The sequence below is a fragment of the Bufo bufo genome, chromosome 1, assembly GCF_905171765.1.
Source record: "Bufo bufo chromosome 1, aBufBuf1.1, whole genome shotgun sequence".
Taxonomy (NCBI): Eukaryota; Metazoa; Chordata; class Amphibia; order Anura; family Bufonidae; genus Bufo; species Bufo bufo.
Genome location: NC_053389.1, coordinates 71,192,084 through 71,212,251, shown reverse-complemented (window position 1 = coordinate 71,212,251; position 20,168 = coordinate 71,192,084).

The following is a 20,168-nucleotide window of genomic DNA, read 5'->3' as shown; positions in this document are numbered from 1 at the left end:
ACGAATGCGCATCCACTAAGCCTCCCAGAGACGAATTTGGTGGTTAAGTGTATTCAATCCATAGTACATGCGCAGAAGAAACTTACGATCCTAAACAAAATTAAAAGTTCTCGTGCATGCGCATGGACTTTAAAGATATCGGTGACACGCAAGTCTGACGAATCAGCATCGACTGAGGTGATTGGTCAGATTGCACTATTACCACATGAGCGCCGGATACTGATTGGACATCCGATGAGGAAAGACCTACCCACGGTAGTTAAAAACATTGGCTCAGATGGCGCTCGTGTTGACAGTAGCTCCATTTCCCCTGAAGACGCCACATCTGTGGCGAAACATGTTGGGGGAGCTGCAATCCAGCTTTTAGTTAAAGTGTGGCTGAAACTTAGTGATTGCGCTTGGTGTAGCTGCAGACACCTCGCGCAAAACACACAAGCGGCAGGGTGCTATATTAGAGCACAAACAAAGCGAAGTTAGGGATAAGAAAAATCTCAATAGACACGTTGCCTTCAATGGGGTTCGGGGTCAAGTTCGGGTCCCGAACTCGAACTTTTTTGTGAAGTTCGAACCCGTCGAACCCGAACATCCAGGTGTCCGCACAACTCTACTAACAAGCCTTTTTTCCACTAATACACCACAAAAAAAGGCTTTAGAACATATAACTGCACCTCTGAACGGCTACTAACACTTTTTTTCCCACTAAAACAACCCGAAAAAAGGATGCAGTTTTGTCATTTCATCGCACAACAGCTAATAAGCCCTTTTTTCCACTAATACACCACAAAAAAGGCTTTAAAAAACATATAACTGCACTGCTGAATGGTTAATAAGACTTTTTTTCCACTAGTACACCCCAATAAAGGCTGTGATTTTATCACTTCACCGCACAATGGCTAACAAGCCCTTTTGTTCCCACTAATACACCACAAAAAAGGCTTTAGAACATATAACTGCACCGCTGAACGGCAATTAAGCCATTTTTTTTCAACTAATATACCCCAAAAAAAGCCTTCAGAACATATAACTGCACCGCTGAACGGCTAATAAAAACTTTTTTTCCCACTAATACACGCCAAAAAAGGCTGTATTTGTCACTTCATCGCACAACGGCAAATAAGCCCTTTTTTCCCACTACTACACCACAAAAAATGCTTTACAACATATAACTGCACCACACAACGGCTAGTAAGACATGACTGTATCACACAGCACCTCTATAAAAAGAACGGTTTGCTTGAATTACAGAGGTATCATCTATTGCAAACCTGAAAGCAGCAGTATAATGGTAATTTGGATCACTAGTCAGTGCAGCAAGTATTTGTTCCTATTACCCAGGCTGTACACTCCCCTATTGGACCCTGTTCTCCTTTTATAGTGTGGAATAATTCCTCCCTATCCTTTCCCTACACTTCTAATGCTCTTTCCCTGAATTTCTATTTAGCAAAATAAAAGTTTCCAAGTCTTTCCTAGCACTGTCCCTAGTTCCTGCTAACGTCTCTCCCTGCACTAAGTACACTGGAAAATGGCTGAATCCAAGATGACTGAGGGTATTTATAGGGCTGTGACATCACAGGGCTGGCTGGCTGCTGATTGGCTACGTGCATGGCATTGTGGGTGATGCCTCGTTCCCAGAGTTCCTTGCTCCATGTCCTAACACGTGCAGCAGCCATTTTAGAAAAAAAATGCGATTCGTTACCACGAAGCGTGAGGAAATTTGGATTCGGTGTGAATCGAATTTTTCATGAAATTCGGATCGAATTCCATTTCATCAACTTTGATTCACTCATCTCTAGTATTATTCCCAAGCCGCTTCTTGGTCCTGTAGGGTAATGGAAGACTCCAGGAAGGGAGCAGAGATGAGAGAGGTGAGTGGTCTTTTTACTGTATGTTCAAGAGGACAGGGGAGGACCCCAGGGGTTGTTGGCTCCACGGCTGGAGAACCCTTTAATTATCAGAGTCTAAGGCCTCTTTCACATGGGCATTGCGGGAAAAGGTGCTGGTGCGTTGCGGGAACATGCACGATTTTTGCTAACGTCTCTCTTTTGCTAAAAAAATAATAATAATAATTTAACTCACCTTAATCCACTTGCTCGCGCAGCCCGGCTTCTCTTCTTTGCTGTGTACAGGAAAAGGACCTGTGGTGATGTCACTCTGGTCATCACATGGTCCATCACATGATCTTTTACCATGGTGATGGATCATGTGATGGACCATGTGATGACCGGAGTGACGTCACCACAGGTCCTTTTCCTGTACACAGCAAAGAAGAGAAGCGAGCAAGTGGATTAAGGTGAGTTAAATTATTTTATTTTATTTTTAACCCCTCCAGCGCTATTGTACTATGCATTCTGTATTCAGAATGCTATTATTTTCCCTTATGACCATGTTATAAGGGAAAATAAAAAATAATAAAGATCGGGTCCCCATCCCGATCGTCACCTAGCAACTGTGTGCGAAAATTCCACCGCATCCGCACTTGCTTGCGATTTTCACGCAGCCCCATTCACTTCTATGGGGCCTGCGTTGCGTGAAAAACGCACAAAATAGAGCTTGCTGCGATTTTCACGCAATGCACAAGTGATGCGTGAAAATCACCGCTCATGTGAACAGCCCCATAGAAATGAATGGGTCCTGATTCAGTGCGGGTGCAATGCGTTCAACTCACGCATTGCACCCGCGTGGAAAACTCGCCCGTGTGAAAGGGGCCTAAGGGTATGACAGCCAATCAGGCATCAACTGCTGTTTAACTAATGAAGACTGCACTGTACGGTACTGAAGGTGCTGTGCGGCCATTTACAATGCAGACCGGCTACCCAGTGTGGTCTTCATAAGTATGAGAGGCAGCTGCAGCCTAATTGGCCATGTGGTACTCGACAGAAGTGCAGATTACGACCGTGTCATGTGGTCATACCCTAATAATGAAAGAGGCTGTTCCAATTTGACCATCCAATAATGTTTAGCTACCGTACCATATATTTGAGATTCAACTAGAAGATAGATATGAACTGCTTTTACCCAAGTGTTTAACAAAATGGCAACGCAATCTGAAAAAAATAACCCGGACCTTTATTGAACTGCCTGTTTGTTTTTGCTTTTTTCTTCGGTTTGCCATCTCTTTGTATTGAGAAAAAGGGATTAAATTTCACAGCACAAGGTCTCACTCCTAAATAGTTCAGTTATGTGAGCTCCAGACTCATGCTGCGGGCACCATGACCTCTAGGTCGCTGGATAAGTTTGATATAAAGTTTTCACTTGCTGAACAGCCATGAGCCTACAGGATTCCTGCCTGTGAATTATTTACTGACATTGGATCTGTCAGTCATCTGGGAGCAGCTAAGTGTTCTTACATCACTGCACGTATATAGCAAACGCTTTCACTCTGCTGTGTAATAATCACAGAAAAAGACCACTAGTGGTTATATGCGAAGTTGAGCCTCCAGGAACGCTAACGCTTAATAGAAAACTTGCATCAGTAGCATTGAAGGAGACTATGTAAGCACAATTAGTATTTGATAGTAAGGCAATTATTTTTATTGTGTTTTAACCACCTAACTGTTTTGCTGGAGTCCAGCTGGGGCAGTGGAAAAAGTAGCTAACTGTTCTGCCAGAGCTGACACACAATCAACACACAGGGGGAAAATGGTTCTTAAGGCTAAAATTAATGATGTCTCTAAGGGGTTAAAAATGCAATAGTGTCGCCTGAGTTGTTCGTCAACAAGATTTACTGCAGACACACATTCAAAATCTACAATAAAAAGTGAAATTTTTGGGTGGGTTTTTCCAATTTTAACGTGACTGTTAGTAGATTAAAGTAGTTTTCCAGAGTAAATAAAAAAATTACCTTTAGGCCTCATGACTGTATTTTTGGTCCTTGTCTGATCTGCCTTTTTTGCAGATTGCGATATGGACCCTTTCATTTCAATGGGTCGACAAAAAAAAAAAAAAAAACTGACCGCACAAGGATGTCATTCACGTGCTATACGCATCCATTACAATTACAGAATTACAGAAACTGTCCTATTCTTGTCCATTTTGCAGACAAGAATAGCCTTTTTTTACAGTGAGTTCTGCGAAAACTGCAGGATGCACATGGGATGCTCCCGTTGTGATGATGTCACCGTGCGCAGCCAGTATGATCATGTGGTGACATCTTTCCGCTCATCACAGGTCCTTTGGTGCCTTTTCTTCAATCAAGACAGGAGCGGACAGCTTCTCTACGATCGAGTGGATGAGGTGAGGATAATTTTTTTATTTTCAGCTGCAATTTTAGAAAAAATTGATTTGTTACCACGAAGCGGGAGGAAATTCGGCTGCGGGGCGAATCAAATTTTTCCAAAACTTAGGATCAAATTTCACTTCATATGCTTCGATTTAAACAACACTAACAGCAACACGTGTCACACGGCCAAGATTTTAATATTATGTGCTAGTCTCGGGATGGGCCATCAATATCTGATCAGGGCCGGGGAAGTTTGACATCCTGCATCCCCACCAATAAGGGCTGGAACTACATTGAAATAGTGAAAGTGAAGAAGGTTGTGCTGTTTCCCGCAACTGTCACGGATGTAGTAGGGGATAAACACCAATAAGACAAGAGGGAAGGGGAAAGACACTAGGCCGAACTTCTAGGGAAAGAAAAGGGTCACCAATAGCGACGCACGTCACTCTGCTATGATCAGCATAGGGAGAGGTTGCAGCTGCGAAGTTAGGGCGAGATTAGGCAGATTAACTCCTCCAAAAGACTTCATTCTGTGATCGATCTCCAGCTGTGGATCATTGAAGTGCTATTATTGACTTGCTCACTTTTTTGAGGCTGCCCAGAGCGTTTTTAGATCACTTTTTTTCTGGGGTGATCGGCGGCCATTTTGTGACTTGTGGTGCGCCAGCACGAGCTATCACCAAGTGTATTTAACCATCGATAGTGTGGTTATTTTGTGCTATATCCTACATCAGCTGCAGGCTGAGCCTGTGTCACCGAAGTGCATTTAACCATCAACAGTCTGGTTATTTTTTGGCCATATACTACATCAGCTGCAGGCTGAGCCTGTATCACCGAAGTGCATTTAACCATCAACAGTCTGGTTATTTTTTGGCCATATACTACATCAGCTGCAGGCTGAGCTTGTGTCACCCAAGTGCATTTAACCATCAACAGTCTGATTATTTTTTGGCCATATACTACATCTGGTGCAGGCTGAGCCTGTGTCACCCAAGTGCATTTAACCATCAACAGTGTGGTTATTTTTTGGCCATATATTACATCAGGGGCAAGTTGAGCCTGTCACCCAGCGCCTAAAAAATAGACCTGACATTTCTATTCAACCAAATCTGTACTGTTTTAGCTGGTCAAGTTATTTGTAGTGACCGTAAAAGCACACTTTTTGTTCTGGGTTGAAAAACCATTCCCAAATTTGCCATTCTCAAAATAACAAGTTTCTGGTATTTGAGGCCTACTTGAAATCTATCCCAAAAAGAATATCTTACATTGAAGGTACTGATTGTGTCTTTCAGAAAAATTTAAGACACACGCTAGCGTGCTGATAGAAGTCTGATTCTGTGATTAAACCTATACCTGTCACACAGCGCAAAAAAAAACAGGCCTCACATTTCTATTTAATCAAATCTGTACTGTTTTAGCTGGTCAAGTTATTTGTAGTGACCGTAAAAGCACACTTTTTGTTCTGGGTTGAAAACCATTCCCAAATTTGCCATTCTCAAAATAACTAGTTTCTGGTATTTGAGGCCTACTTGAAATCTATCCCAAAAAGAATATCTTACATTGAAGGTACTGATAGTGTCATTCAGAAAAACCTAAGACACACGCTAGCGTGCTGATAGAAGTCTGATTCTGTGATTAAACCTATACCTGTCACACAGAGCAACAAAAAAACAGGCCTCACATCTCTATTTAACCAAATCTGTACTGTTTTAGCTGGTCAAGTTATTTGTAGTGACCGTAAAAGCACACTTTTTGTTCTGGGTTGAAAAACTATTCCCAAATTTGCCATTCTCAAAATTGTGGTGAACGGGAACAATGAGGAAAACATCTAATAAGGGACGCGGACGCGGATGTGGACATGGTCGTGGTGGTGTTAGTGGACCCTCTGGTGCTGGGAGAGGACGTGGCCGTTCTGCCACAGCCACACGTCCTAGTGAACCAACTACCTCAGGTCCCAGTAGCCAGCAGAATTAACAGCGATATTTGGTGGGGCCCAATGCCGTTCTAAGGATGGTAAGGCCTGAGCAGGTACAGGCATTAGTCAATTGGGTGGCCGACAGTGGATCCAGCACGTTCACATTATCTCCCACCCAGTCTTCTGCAGAAAGCGCACAGATTGCGCATGAAAACCAAGCCCATCGGTCTGTCACATCACCCCCATGCATATCAGGGAAACTGTCTGAGCCTCAAGTTATGCAGCAGTCTCTTATGCTGTTTGAAGACTATGCTGCCAGGGTTTCCCAAGGGCATCCACCTAGCCCTTCCCCAGGGGTGGAAGAGATAGAATGCACTAACGCACAACCACTTATTTTTCCTGATGATGAGGACATGGGAATACCACCTCAGCACGTCTCTGATGATGACAAAACACAGGTGCCAACTGCTGCGTTTTTCTGCAGTGTGCAGACTGAACAGGAGGTCAGGGATCAAGACTGGGTGGAAGACGATGCAGGGGACGATGAGGTCCTAGACCCCACATGGAATGAAGGTCGTGCCACTGACTTTCACAGTTCGGAGGAAGAGGCAGTGGTGAGACCGAGCCAACAGCGTAGCAAAAGAGGGAGCAGTGGGCAAAATCAGAACACCCGCCGCCAAGAGACTCCGCCTGCTACTGACCGCCGCCATCTGGGACCGAGCACCCCAAAGGCAGCTTCAAGGAGTTCCCTGGCATGGCACTTCTTCAAACAATGTGCTGACGACAAGCCCCGAGTGGTTTGCACGCTGTGCCATCAGAGCCTGAAGCGAGGCATTAACGTTCTGAACCTTAGCACAACCTGCATGACCAGGCACCTGCATGCAAAGCATGAACTGCAGTGGAGTAAACACCTTAAAAACAAGGAAGTCACTCAGGCTCCCCCTGCTGCCTCTTCTGCTGCTGCCGCCGCCTCGGCCTCTTCTGCTGCTGCTGCCGCCGCCTCGGCCTCTTCCTCTGCCTCTGGAGGAACGTTGGCACCTGCCGCCCAGCAAACATGGGATGTACCACCAACACCACCACCTGCGTCACCAAGCATCTCAACCATGTCACACGGCAGCGTTCAGCTCTTCATCTCACAAACATTTGAGAGAAAGCGTAAATTCCCACCTAGCCACCCTCGATCCCTGGCCCTGAATGCCAGCATTTCTAAACTACTGGCCTATGAAATGCTGTCATTAAGGCTGGTGGACACACACAGCTTCAAACAGCTCATGTCGCTTGCTGTCCCACAGTATGTTGTTCCCAGCCGCCACTACTTCTCCAAGAGAGCCGTGCCTTCCCTGCACAAAGAAGTGTACGATAAAATCAAGTGTGCACTGCGCAACGCCATCTGTGGCAAGGTCCACCTAACCACAGATACGTGGACCAGTAAGCACGGCCAGGGACGCTATATCTCCCTAACTGCACACTGGGTAAATGTAGTGGCGGCTGGGCCCCAGGCGGAGAGCTGTTTGGCGCACGTCCTTCCGCCGCCAAGGATCGCAGGGCAACATTCTTTGCCTCCTGTCTCCTCCTCCTCCTACTCCTACTCAGCTTCCTCCTCCTCTTCTTCCACCTGCTCATCCAGTCAGCCACACACCTTCATCACCAACTTCAGCACAGCCCGGGGTAAAGGTCAGCAGGCCGTTCTGAAACTCATATGTTTGGGGGACAGGCCCCACACCGCACAGGAGTTGTGGGGGGGGTATAAAACAACAGACCGACGAGTGGTTGCTGCCGGTGAGCCTCAAGCCCGGCCTGGTGGTGTGCGATAATGGGCGAAATCTCGTTGCAGCTCTGGGACTAGCCGGTTTGACGCACATCCCTTGCCTGGCGCATGTGCTGAATTTGGTGGTGCAGAAGTTCATTCGCAACTACCCCGACATGTCAGAGCTGCTGCATAAAGTGCGGGCCGTCTGTTCGCGCTTCCGACGTTCACACCCTGCCGCTGCTCACCTGTCTGCGCTACAGCGTAACTTCGGCCTTACCGCTCACCGCCTCATATGCGACGTACCCACCAGGTGGAACTCCACCTTGCATATGCTGGACAGACTGTACGATCAGCAGCAGGCCATAGTGGAGTTTCAGCTGCAGCACGCACGGGTCAGTCGCACTGCGGATAAGACCCACTTCACCACCAATGACTGGGCCTCCATGCGAGACCTGTGTGCCCTGTTGCGCTGTTTCGAGTACTCCACCAACATGGCCAGTGGCGATGATGCCGTTATCAGCGTTACAATACCACTTCTATGTCTCCTTGAGAAAACACTTAGGGCGATGATGGAAGAGGAGGTGGCCCAGGAGGAAGAGGAGGAAGAGGGGTCATTTTTAGCACTTTCAGGCCAGTCTCTTTGAAGTGACTCAGAGGGAGGTTTTTTTCAACACCAGAGGCCAGGTACAAATGTGGCCAGACAGGGCCCACTACTGGAGGACGAGGAGGACGAGGATGAGGAGGAGGTGGAGGAGGATGAGGATGAAGCATGTTCACAGCGGGGTGGCACCCAAAGCAGCTCGGGCCCATCACTGGTGCGTGGCTGGGGGGAAACACAGGACGATGACGATACGCCTCCCACAGAGGACAGCTTGTCCTTACCTCTGGGCAGCCTGGCACACATGAGCGACTACATGCTGCAGTGCCTGCGCAACGACAGCAGAGTTGCCCACATTTTAACGTGTGCGGACTACTGGGTTGCCACCCTGCTGGATCCCAGGTACAAAGACAATGTGCCCACCTTACTTCCTACACTGGAGCGTGATAGGAAGATGTGCGAGTACAAGCGCACGTTGGTAGACGTGCTACTGAGAGCATTCCCAAATGTCACAGGGGAACCAGTGGAAGCCCAAGGCGAAGGCAGAGGAGGAGCAAGAGGTCGCCAACGCAGCTGTGTCACGGCCAGCTCCTCTGAGGGCAGGGTTAGCATGGCAGAGATGTGGAAAAGTTTTGTCACCACGCCACAGCTAACTGCACCACCACCTGATACGGAACGTGTTAGCAGGAGGCAACATTTCACTAACATGGTGGAACAGTACCTGTGCACACCCCTCCACGTACTGACTGATGGTTCGGCCCCATTCAACTTCTGGGTCTCCAAATTGTCCACGTGGCCAGAGCTAGCCTTTTATGCCTTGGAGGTGCTGGCCTGCCCGGCGGTGTATTCAGCACGGCAGGGGGCGTCATTACAGACAAACGCAGCCGCCTGTCTACAGCCAATGTGGACAAGCTGACGTTCATAAAAATGAACCAGGCATGGATCCCACAGGACCTGTCCATCCCTTGTGCAGATTAGATATTAACTACCTCCCCTTAACAATATATTATTCTTCTCCAGGGCACTTCCTCATTCAATACTATTTTTATTTTCATTTTACAATTATATTGCGGGGCAACCCAAAGTTGAATGAACCTCTCCTCTGTCTGGGTGCCGGGGCCTAAATGTGTGACAGTGGCCTGTTCCAGTGGTGGGTGACGTGAAGCCTGATTCTCTGCTATGACATGAAGACAGATTCTGCGCTGACATAAGGCCAGATTCTCTGTTACGGGGTCGCTCTCCTCTGTCTGGGTGCCGGGGCCTAAATGTGTGACAGTGGCCTGTTCCAGTGGTGGGTGACGTGAAGCCTGATTCTCTGCTATGACATGAAGACAGATTCTGCGCTGACATAAGGCCAGATTCTCTGTTACGGGACCTCTCTCCTCTGCCTGGGTGCCTGGGCTTAAATGTGTGACAGTGGCCTGTTCCAGTGGTGGGTGACGTGAAGCCTGATTCTCTGCTATGACATGAATACAGATTCTGCGCTGACATAAGGCCAGATTCTCTGTTACGGGACCTCTCTCCTCTGCCTGGGTGCCTGGGCCTAAATGTGTGACAGTGGCCTGTTCCAGTGGTGGGTGACGTGAAGCCTGATTCTCTGCTATGACAAGAAGACTGATTCTGCGCTGACATAAGGCCAGATTCTCTGTTACGGAACCGCTCTCCTCTGTCTGGGTGCCGGGGCCTAAATGTGTGACAGTGGCCTGTTCCAGTGGTGGGTGACATGAAGCCTGATTCTCTGCTATGACATGAAGCCAGATTCTCTGCTATGGCATGAAGAGACTGATTCTCTGCTGACATGAAGCCAGATTCTTTGCTATGGCATGAAGAGACTGATTCTCTGCTGACGTGAAGCCAGATTCTCTGCTATGGGACCTCTGTCCAATTGATATTGGTTCATTTTTATTTTTTTAATTTTTATTTTAATTCATTTCCCTATCCACATTTGTTTGCAGGGGATTTACCTACATGTTGCTGGCTTTTGCAGCCCTCTAGCTCTTTCCTGGGCTGTTTTACAGCCTTTTTAGTGCCCAAAAGTTCGGGTCCCCATTGACTTCAATGGGGTTCGGGTTTGGGACGAAGTTCGGGTCGGGTTCGGATCCCGAACCTGAACATTTCCGGGAAGTTCGGCCGAACTTCTCGAACCCGAACATCCAGGTGTTCGCTCAACTCTAGTCACCACCTATAAAACCCTGTTCCTGGCCCTAACTCCTATCCGTATGGGCACACTGAAACCTAGAAAACCCTGAAGACCCTTGAATGCCCTAAAAGGTAATGACAGGGCAGAGACAACCCGTTCCTTCCCAGGTGAAGGAGCCAGCGTCTCGCTGAGGCTAGTAAACAACAACCAGGGGGAGAAGACAAAACAGAACAAGCGGTACACTTAACTTCCAAGGATGATATATGAACAGGACTTCAATGAGCTCCATACTCCAGCTCTTCCAAAACCAACTGAAGCTATCCAGAGTAAGTGGTGATGGGTAAAGTCAGACTAAATAGGGGGAGGTAAAGGTCACATGATCCACACCTGAACAGGAGGTGTGGACATACCAGCAACACATAGACAAAGTGAAACCAAAAGAGGCTGTCAGATCACTAATGTGCAGTCAGTCTTTCAGACCTTCTAACACCTGTCACAGGTGTGACAGTAACTTGCTGCAACCCAACATTGACAAGAAATCTAGTGGGTTTGGATTTATTGGGACCTGTGGGTAGCAGCAATCTGAATTTCATTGTTTTGGAGCTGCAGAGTTACACTCAGATCTTTGGAATTTCTCCTGCTACCACTCTTTAGGTTAGCTCTTCTGTTTACAAACCTGCTTGATGATGTGTTGTCCATGTTGATATTACAGTGGTGGGCAATTTGCTGCTACATTCACATCATGTGTTGTCCTGTAGATGACATGCAATTACATGGGATCCCAAACACCATAATGGCAGTTAACCGCCTCCGAAACGCCAAACGCAGGATTGCGTTCCGGAGGCGGTCGATTCATTCCTCCTTGATGCGCCGGACGCGAGACGCGGGATTTCCTGTGAACGCGCGCACACAGGAGCGCTCGTTCACAGGAACGGCAGGTAAACGAGCTGATCTACAGCCTGCCAGCGGCGATCGTTCGCTGGCAGGCTGTAGATGCGTTTTTTTTAACCCCTGAAAGGTATATTAGACGCTGTTTTGTTAACAGCGTCTAATATACCTGCTACCTGGTCCTCTGGTGGTCCCTTTTGCTTGGATCTACCGCCATAGGACACAGGCAGCTCTGTAAAGTAGCACCAAACACCACTACACTACACCTCCCCCTGTCACTTATTAACCCCTTATTAACCCCTGATCACCCCATATTAGACTCCCTGATCGCCCTCCTGTTATTGATCACCCCCCTGTAAGGCTCCATTCAGACGTCGGTATGTGTTTTGCGGATCTGCGGATCTGCAAAACACATACGGACGTCTGAATGGAGCCTTACAGGGGGGTGATCAATGACAGGGGGGTGATCAGAGAGTGTATATGGGGTAATCACCCCCCTGTAAGGCTCCATTCAGACGTCGGTATGTGTTTTGCGGATCCGCGGATCCGATCCGTGGATCCGCAAAACACATACCGACGTCTGAATGGAGCCTTACAGGGGGTGATCAATGACAGGGGGGTGATCAGGGAGTCTATATGGGGTGATCACCCCCCTGTAAGGCTCCATTCAGACGTCCGTATGTGTTTTGCGGATCCATGGATCCACAGATCCGCAAAACACAGACACAGCGGATCAGCAAAACACGGACACCGGCAATGTGCTTTCCGCATTTTGCGGATCCGCACATTGCCAGAAGTTCCAGAACTATATAGAAAATGCCTTTTCTTGTCCGCAATTGTGGACAAGAATAGGACATGTTCTATAAGCTCTACAAAAAACGCAGTGTTCGCCCGATCAGGCCTGATCTTGTGCGCACACTTGCGTTCAGTCCGCCCCACCGCAGTGACAGAAATATTTTTTTTTCTGATCACTGCAAAAACACAGTAAAATCGCTGCGGCTCTATAAAGATCACTTTTGAGGGGCATGGCGAGTTCATAGAATATAATTATTTTTTTTGTCACAAGTTTTTTTTTTTTTTTCTTTTTTCTTACAAAGTCTCATATTCCACTGACTTGTGACAAAAAATAAAATCTCACATGAACTCACCATACCCCTCACGGAATCCAAATGCGTAAAAGTTTTTAGACATTGATATTCCAGACTTCTTCTCATGCTTTAGGGCCCATGCCCCTCACGGAATACCTTGGGGTGTCTTCTTTCCAAAATGGGGTCACTTGTGGGGTATTTATATTGCCCTGGCACTTTAGGGGACCTAAAGCGTGAGAAGTAGTTTGGAATCCAAATGCGTAAAAAAATGCCCTGTGAAATCGTAAAGATTCTCATTGGAATTTTGGCCCTTTTGCGCACCTAGGCTGCAAAAAAGTGTCACACATGTGGTATCGACATACTCAGGAGAAGTAGGGCAATGTGTTTTGGGGTGTATTTTACATATATCCATACTGTGTGTGAGAAATATCTCTGTAAATGACAACTTTTTAATTTTTTTTTATACAAAGTTGTCAATTTACAGAGATATTCCTCTCACCCAGCATGGGTATATGTAAAAATACACCCCAAAACACATTGCCCTACTTCTCCTGAGTACGGTGATACCACGTGTGACACTTTTTTGCAGCCTTGGTGTGTAAAGGGGCCGAAAGTCCAACGAGTACCTTTAGGCTTTACAGGGTTGCTCACAATTTAGCCCCGCCCAAAATGCCAGAACAGTAAACACACCCCACAAATGACCCCATTTCGGAAAGTAGACACCTCAAGGTATTCGCCGAGGGGCATACAGGGAGTGCAGAATTATTAGGCAAGTTGTATTTTTGAGGATTAATTTTATTATTGAACAACAACCATGGTCTCAATGAACCCAAAAAACTCATTAATATCAAAGCTGAATATTTTTGGAAGTAGTTTTTAGTTTGTTTTTAGTTTTAGCTATTTTAGGGGGATATCTGTGTGTGCAGGTGACTATTACTGTGCATAATTATTAGGCAACTTAACAAAAAACAAATATATACCCATTTCAATTATTTATTTTTACCAGTGAAACCAATATAACATCTCAACATTCACAAATATACATTTCTGGCATTCAAAAACAAAACAAAAACAAATCAGTGACCAATATAGCCACCTTTCTTTGCAAGGACACTCAAAAGCCTGCCATCCATGGATTCTGTCAGTGTTTTGATCTGTTCACCATCAACATTGCGTGCAGCAGCAACCACAGCCTCCCAGACACTGTTCAGAGAGGTGTACTGTTTTCCCTCCTTGTAAATCTCACATTTGATGATGGACCACAGGTTCTCAATGGGGTTCAGATCAGGTGAACAAGGAGGCCATGTCATTAGATTTTCTTCTTTTATACCCTTTCTTGCCAGCCACGCTGTGGAGTACTTGGACGCGTGTGATGGAGCATTGTCCTGCATGAAAATTATGTTTTTCTTGAAGGATGCAGACTTCTTCCTGTACCACTGCTTCAAGAAGGTGTCTTCCAGAAACTGGCAGTAGGACTGGGAGTTGAGCTTGACTCTATCCTCAACCCGAAAAGGCCCCACAAGCTCATCTTTGATGATACCAGCCCAAACCAGTACTCCACCTCCACCTTGCTGGCGTCTGAGTCGGACTGGAGCTCTCTGCCCTTTACCAATCCAGCCACGGGCCCATCCATCTGGCCCATCAAGACTCACTCTCATTTCATCAGTCCATAAAACCTTAGAAAAATCAGTCTTGACGTTTCAGCTTGTGTGTCTTGTTCAGTGGTGGTCGTCTTTCAGCCTTTCTTACCTTGGCCATGTCTCTGAGTATTGCACACCTTGTGCTTTTGGGCACTCCAGTGATGTTGCAGCTCTGAAATATGGCCAAACTGGTGGCAAGTGGCATCTTGGCAGCTGCACGCTTGACTTTTCTCAGTTCATGGGCAGTTATTTTGCGCCTTGGTTTTTCCACACGCTTCTTGCGACCCTGTTGACTATTTTGAATGAAACGCTTGATTGTTTGATGATCACGCTTCAGAAGCTTTGCAATTTTAAGAGTGCTGCATCCCTCTGCAAGATATCTCACTATTTTTGACTTTTCTGAGCCTGTCAAGTCCTTCTTTTGACCCATTTTGCCAAAGGAAAGGAAGTTGCCTAATAATTATGCACACCTAATATAGGGTGTTGATGTCATTAGACCACACCCCTTCTCATTACAGAGATGCACATCACCTAATATGCTTAATTGGTAGTAGGCTTTCGAGCCTATACAGCTTGGAGTAAGACAACATGCATAAAGAGGATGATGTGGTCAAAATACTCATTTGCCTAATAATTCTGCACGCAGTGTACTGAGTCCATGAAAAATTGAACTTTTTGTCACAAGTTAGCGGAAAGGGAGACTTTGTGAGAAAAAAACTAAAAAAAGTGTCACACATGTGGCATCGCCATACTCAGGAGAAGTTGGGCAATGTGTTTTGGGGTGTCTTTTTACATATACCCATGCTGGGTGAGAGAAATATCTCTCTAAATTGACAACTTTGTATAAAAAAATGGGAACAGTTGACTTTTAGAGAGATATTTCTCTCAGCCAGCATGGCTATATGTAAAAATACACCCCAAAACACATTGCCCTACTTCTTCTGAGTACGGCGATACCACATGTGTGACACTTTTTTGCAGCCTAGGTGCCCAAAGGGGCCCAAATTCTAAAGAGCACCTTTAGGATTTCACAGGGCATTTTTTAGGCATTTGGATTCCAGACTTCTTCTCACGCTTTAGGTCCCCTAAAATGCCAGGGCAGTATAAATACCCCACAAGTGACCCCATTTTGGAAAGAAGACACCCCAAGGTATTTTGTGATGGGCATAGTGAGTTAATGGAAGTTTTTATTTTTTGTCACAAGTTAGTGGAATATGAGACTTTGTAAGAAAAAAAATATATATCATTTTCCGCTAACTTGTGACCTCAGTCACTTTAATGAACCTCCACCGATCAGATATTGATGGTCTATCCTGAGGCCATCAATATTAAAATCCCAGAAAACCCCTTTAAGAGGTGATATCAAGATTTAGAATCTTGAAGAAATTACGATTTCACACTGTGTATTTACCCAACTAATGTGTGTACTTCAATCCTAAATCAACAACAATCCATATCCTCAGTCACACTTAGTAACATAGTTTGTAAGGCTGAAAAAAGGCTCCTCCAATACTGACCCCTATGGTACCCCACTAGTGACGATAACCCAATGTGGGTCATCGTCACTAGTGAGAGACCATCTCAATTTCGGAGACCCGTTATGTACATAATGTGACAATCTGTGCTTGTTCATCCTCTTACCTAAAGAACTACTGGAGGACTTTGCCATAGACAATAATCAAAAAACAAATTCAGAGGGTGGCAATCCTTCCGGGATGAGATCTATTTACTCCTGTATTTTGGACTGCTGTATTGGCAAATATTCATGTTTTTTTTTTAAATATATGGTGCAACCAGGGCACAATTGTATTCCTAGGACAACTCCTATAACTTCTTTGCAGGTAATTATAGACGTTGCCCAGGATTTCACTATTGGTGGCCTATCCTCAGAATCTGATCGGCAGAGGACCAACACCCAGCATCCCTACCCAGAAGTTGGCGTTGGAACTACACTGCTCGGTCCATTGTTCAATGGATGAAGCTAGTTACTACAAGGTTACTGCTCCCATTCACTTCAGTTGGCTCTGGAGCTACAACAGAAGAGCTGATCATCAGGGGTGCAGGAAATTGTCCCCCTGCCGATCTGATATTGATGGCCGATCCTGAGTAATAGTAAAGTCCTGGAAAACGCCTTTAAGTTATCATTACCCAAGTCCAACAGGCATGTTATACTAGACCCCTCCCTATCCTAGACCATTGGGAGTGTTACTCAACCTGTAAGAATAACGATTATCAAGGGGCTAGGAGTAATAGTCACCCTTCCATGTCGAAAGAGGACCGAAAAAATGTAAAACAAATGGTGCAAACCATGTCCAGAAGTTTTAGGTGCAAATTAAGCCAGAATGTTGACGCATTTAGCTTGTAAATCTGCCCCATTGTGAGAATAATTTTGAAAGCTCTAGCATGCTTGTCAATTCGTCCAAAATTCCAAAGAATCGGCATTTCACAAAAATTCCTAGTTTATTATATTTTAGGACACATATATAATAATTAGGGATGAGCAAAGTGAGCTTCAGATCCTAGATTCAAAGTCGCTTCGCTCAAAACTTCGGATCTCTGTACAGCATTAATCTGAAGTTCTGAGCCAAGCGACTTCGGATCAGGATCCGAAGTTTACTTCGCTCATGACTAACAATAATGGAAGAATGAGGCAGCACTCCAGACAGGGTTAAAGGATGGTGGACCCGCTTTATTCAGGACACAAATTAAAATTCAATTTCCAACACGTTTTGGATGCACACTGCACGCTTAGTCATAGCAGAAAAACATGTAACGCCATTCGGCTTAAATAGCAAGGTACGTTGGGAAAATCAATAGATACATGGAAAAACTAGCATGGAATTCAAATACATGCACCACATTCCAAATATAATGAGCACGAAAAAATTGCAAAAATAAAATAGAAAAAGAAAACATCTCGATGTACTCCAAAGAAACCACTTGATTACATAGTATATGCAGTTTAGGGGGGTCTCACACTGATTTTGCATAGGGACCCACAGCTGACAGCTTCTGTCCCTGTAGAGAGTGGCCGCAGGGACTCAAACCTTATTAATAAATTTATTTTAGGGTGTTTGATGCACACAAAAATGTTTGCAAATCATACATCATATAGTACATGACAATACTTTTCTAACAAAACTAGCCCTCACATGGGTCCAGTGATCTGCATTCACTGCTCCAATTGGTCTGCTAGTTTATCTTCAGTCTGGCAGCTCAGGGGAGTGTGTCCTTTCTGCTGGAGCTCTCTCCCTGTAACTGTCACATCTTCTAACAGAACATATGGCTGGTGGCAGTTGAAGATTTAAACCAGGCATGCTCAACCTGCGGCCCTCCAGCTGTTGTAAAACTACAACTCCTACCATGCCCTGCTGTAGGTTGATAGCTGTAGACTGTCCGGGTATGCTGGAAGTTGTAGCTTTGTAACAGCTGGAGGGCCGCAGGTTGAGCATCCATGATTTAAACTAAGGGGGTCCTTTACTATTCTGAAATACGCTCAGAAGCTATCTGACATTTAGAAATGGCGCTGGATGCGCCAAAGTTATGTAAAGGCCTGGACCTCTTCATAACTCCGGTGGATACACAGCCAGTGCAGGCGTCTAAAATGTTGGTTTTAATAAATGTGCCCCTACGTACTTTTGACCACCTCAATGAGAACGACAAAAAATTAGGAAAATAACAAACAGCAGGTGGAGCTATACAGATACGTCTCATTGAATAATTTATTGGCTATACTACATTATGTGCAATTACAAAAGTATTCAGATCCAGGTTTAAAAAATGTAGAATATATTTCGTGGCACAACCCTTTTAAAGACCAGGTCTTAGATAGCCCCTGACCTGCCGGAGGATACGCCTAATTTATCCCGAGGTGCATCCTCCAGCAGACTGTGCACCTAGATTGAAATGTATTCCAGTTCCAAACAGGCGTAAATATTAGTGAATACCCGGTCCCACCAAACCCCCGCCACTCCTAAGTGGCCAGAACGGCATAAAAGTGCCTGTGTGACAAAAGTTTGTCCCAAATCCATTAAAAAGGTCACAAAAGGGGTTTTAGCAACTTTATTATGCTAAAAAACTGCCATGAACCATCTTAATAAATGACCCCCATTACCTTTTCCAAAACATAAAAGTAAAAACTATCTGCAGAACTTGATAGGAGTCTGAACAATTTTTAGCTTAAAAAAAAAACCAAAGTTGGAAAAATAGAATATCTACCGTACCGCTGCCAAGAAAGTAGATGATCATGTGCGTCTTGGCATTTTAGATTCTTTATAAATAAGTAATAGGTTTTTTATAATTAACTCCTCGCATATGAAGTTATTCTGGTCTTCAATCATGTTCCTAAATGTTTCACCAAATGTTGCTGCGCTTGACCTCTTCCCGGGGATCATTCTATTAGAATTGTGACCCTGTCTGAATTAAAATGATCAATGATGCGTATTATCATGAAAGGGAATTTTTCATCAGATTACAGGTTGTAAATCAAGAAATGCTCCTTGTATACATACTTTTATCTAAAAGTGAAATCTAAATTTAACTTAGCATGCATTGGTTGCTTTGTAGGTTATCCGGCATGGCAAGGTCATAAACATTCAATATTAAAAAGAGGAATTAATAGATATTTAAATGAAATGCATGTCATGTGCAGTTCTTGTAATTTCATGCAGATGATGCTATTTATTAATTTTCTTAAATTCAAAAAAAAAAACACTAAGCGCCACCAAAACGGTAACCGCTTCCTAGCTGGTGTAGATTTCAGCTTTCTGACATAGATTATAACAACTGTGGTGAGCTGGGTAAGTCGGCACTACTCTCCCCAACTTTTGGAAAAGTGACAATTGGGCTATAAACACCACCAAAAGTTGCAAAGTTTTTCACCACCATGCGCCAAACTTTGCAACTTTTTGCTGACAGTTTACTGCTGTACAGGGGATAATACGTGCCACTATATATACACTGCTCAAAAAAATAAAGGGAGCACTTAAACAACACAATGTAACTCCAAGTCAATCACACTTCTGTGAAATCAAACTGTCCACTTAGGAAGCAACACTGAGTGACAATCAATTTCACATGCTGTTGTGCAAATGGGATAGACAACAGGTGGAAATTATAGGCAATTAGCAAGACACCCCCAATAAACGAGTGGTTCTGCAGGTGGTGACCACAGATCACTTCTCAGTTCCTATGCTTCCTGGCTAATGTTTTGGTCACTTTTGAATGCTGGCGGTGCTTTCACTCTAGTGGTAGCATGAGACGGAGTCTACAACCCACACAAGTGGCTCAGGTAGTGCAGCTTATCCAGGATGGCACATCAATGCGAGCTGTGGCAAGAAGGTTTGCTGTGTCTGTCAGCGTAGTGTCCAGAGCATGGAGGCGCTACCAGGAGACAGGCCAGTACATCAGGAGATGTGGAGGAGGCCGTAGGAGGGCAACAACCCAGCAGCAGGACCGCTACCTCCGCCTTTGTGCAAGGAGGAACAGGAGGAGCACTGCCAGAGCCCTGCAAAATGACCTCCAGCAGGCCACAAATGTGCATGTGTCTGCTCAAACGGTCAGAAACAGACTCCATGAGGGTGATATGAGGGCCCGAGGTCCACAGGTGGGGGTTGGGCTTACAGCCCAACACTGTGCAGTACGTTTGGCATTTGCCAGAGAACACCAAGATTGGCAAATTCGCCACTGGCGCCCTGTGCTCTTCACAGATGAAAGCAGGTTCATACTGAGCACATGTGACAGACGTGACAGAGTCTTGAGACGCCGTGGAGAACGTTCTGCTGCATGCAACATCCTCCAGCATGACCGGTTTGGCATTGGGTCAGTAATGGTGTGGGGTGGCATTTCTTTGGATGGCCGCACAGCCCTCCATGTGCTCGCCAGAGGTAGCCTGACTGCCATTAGGTACCAAGATGAGATCCTCAGACCTC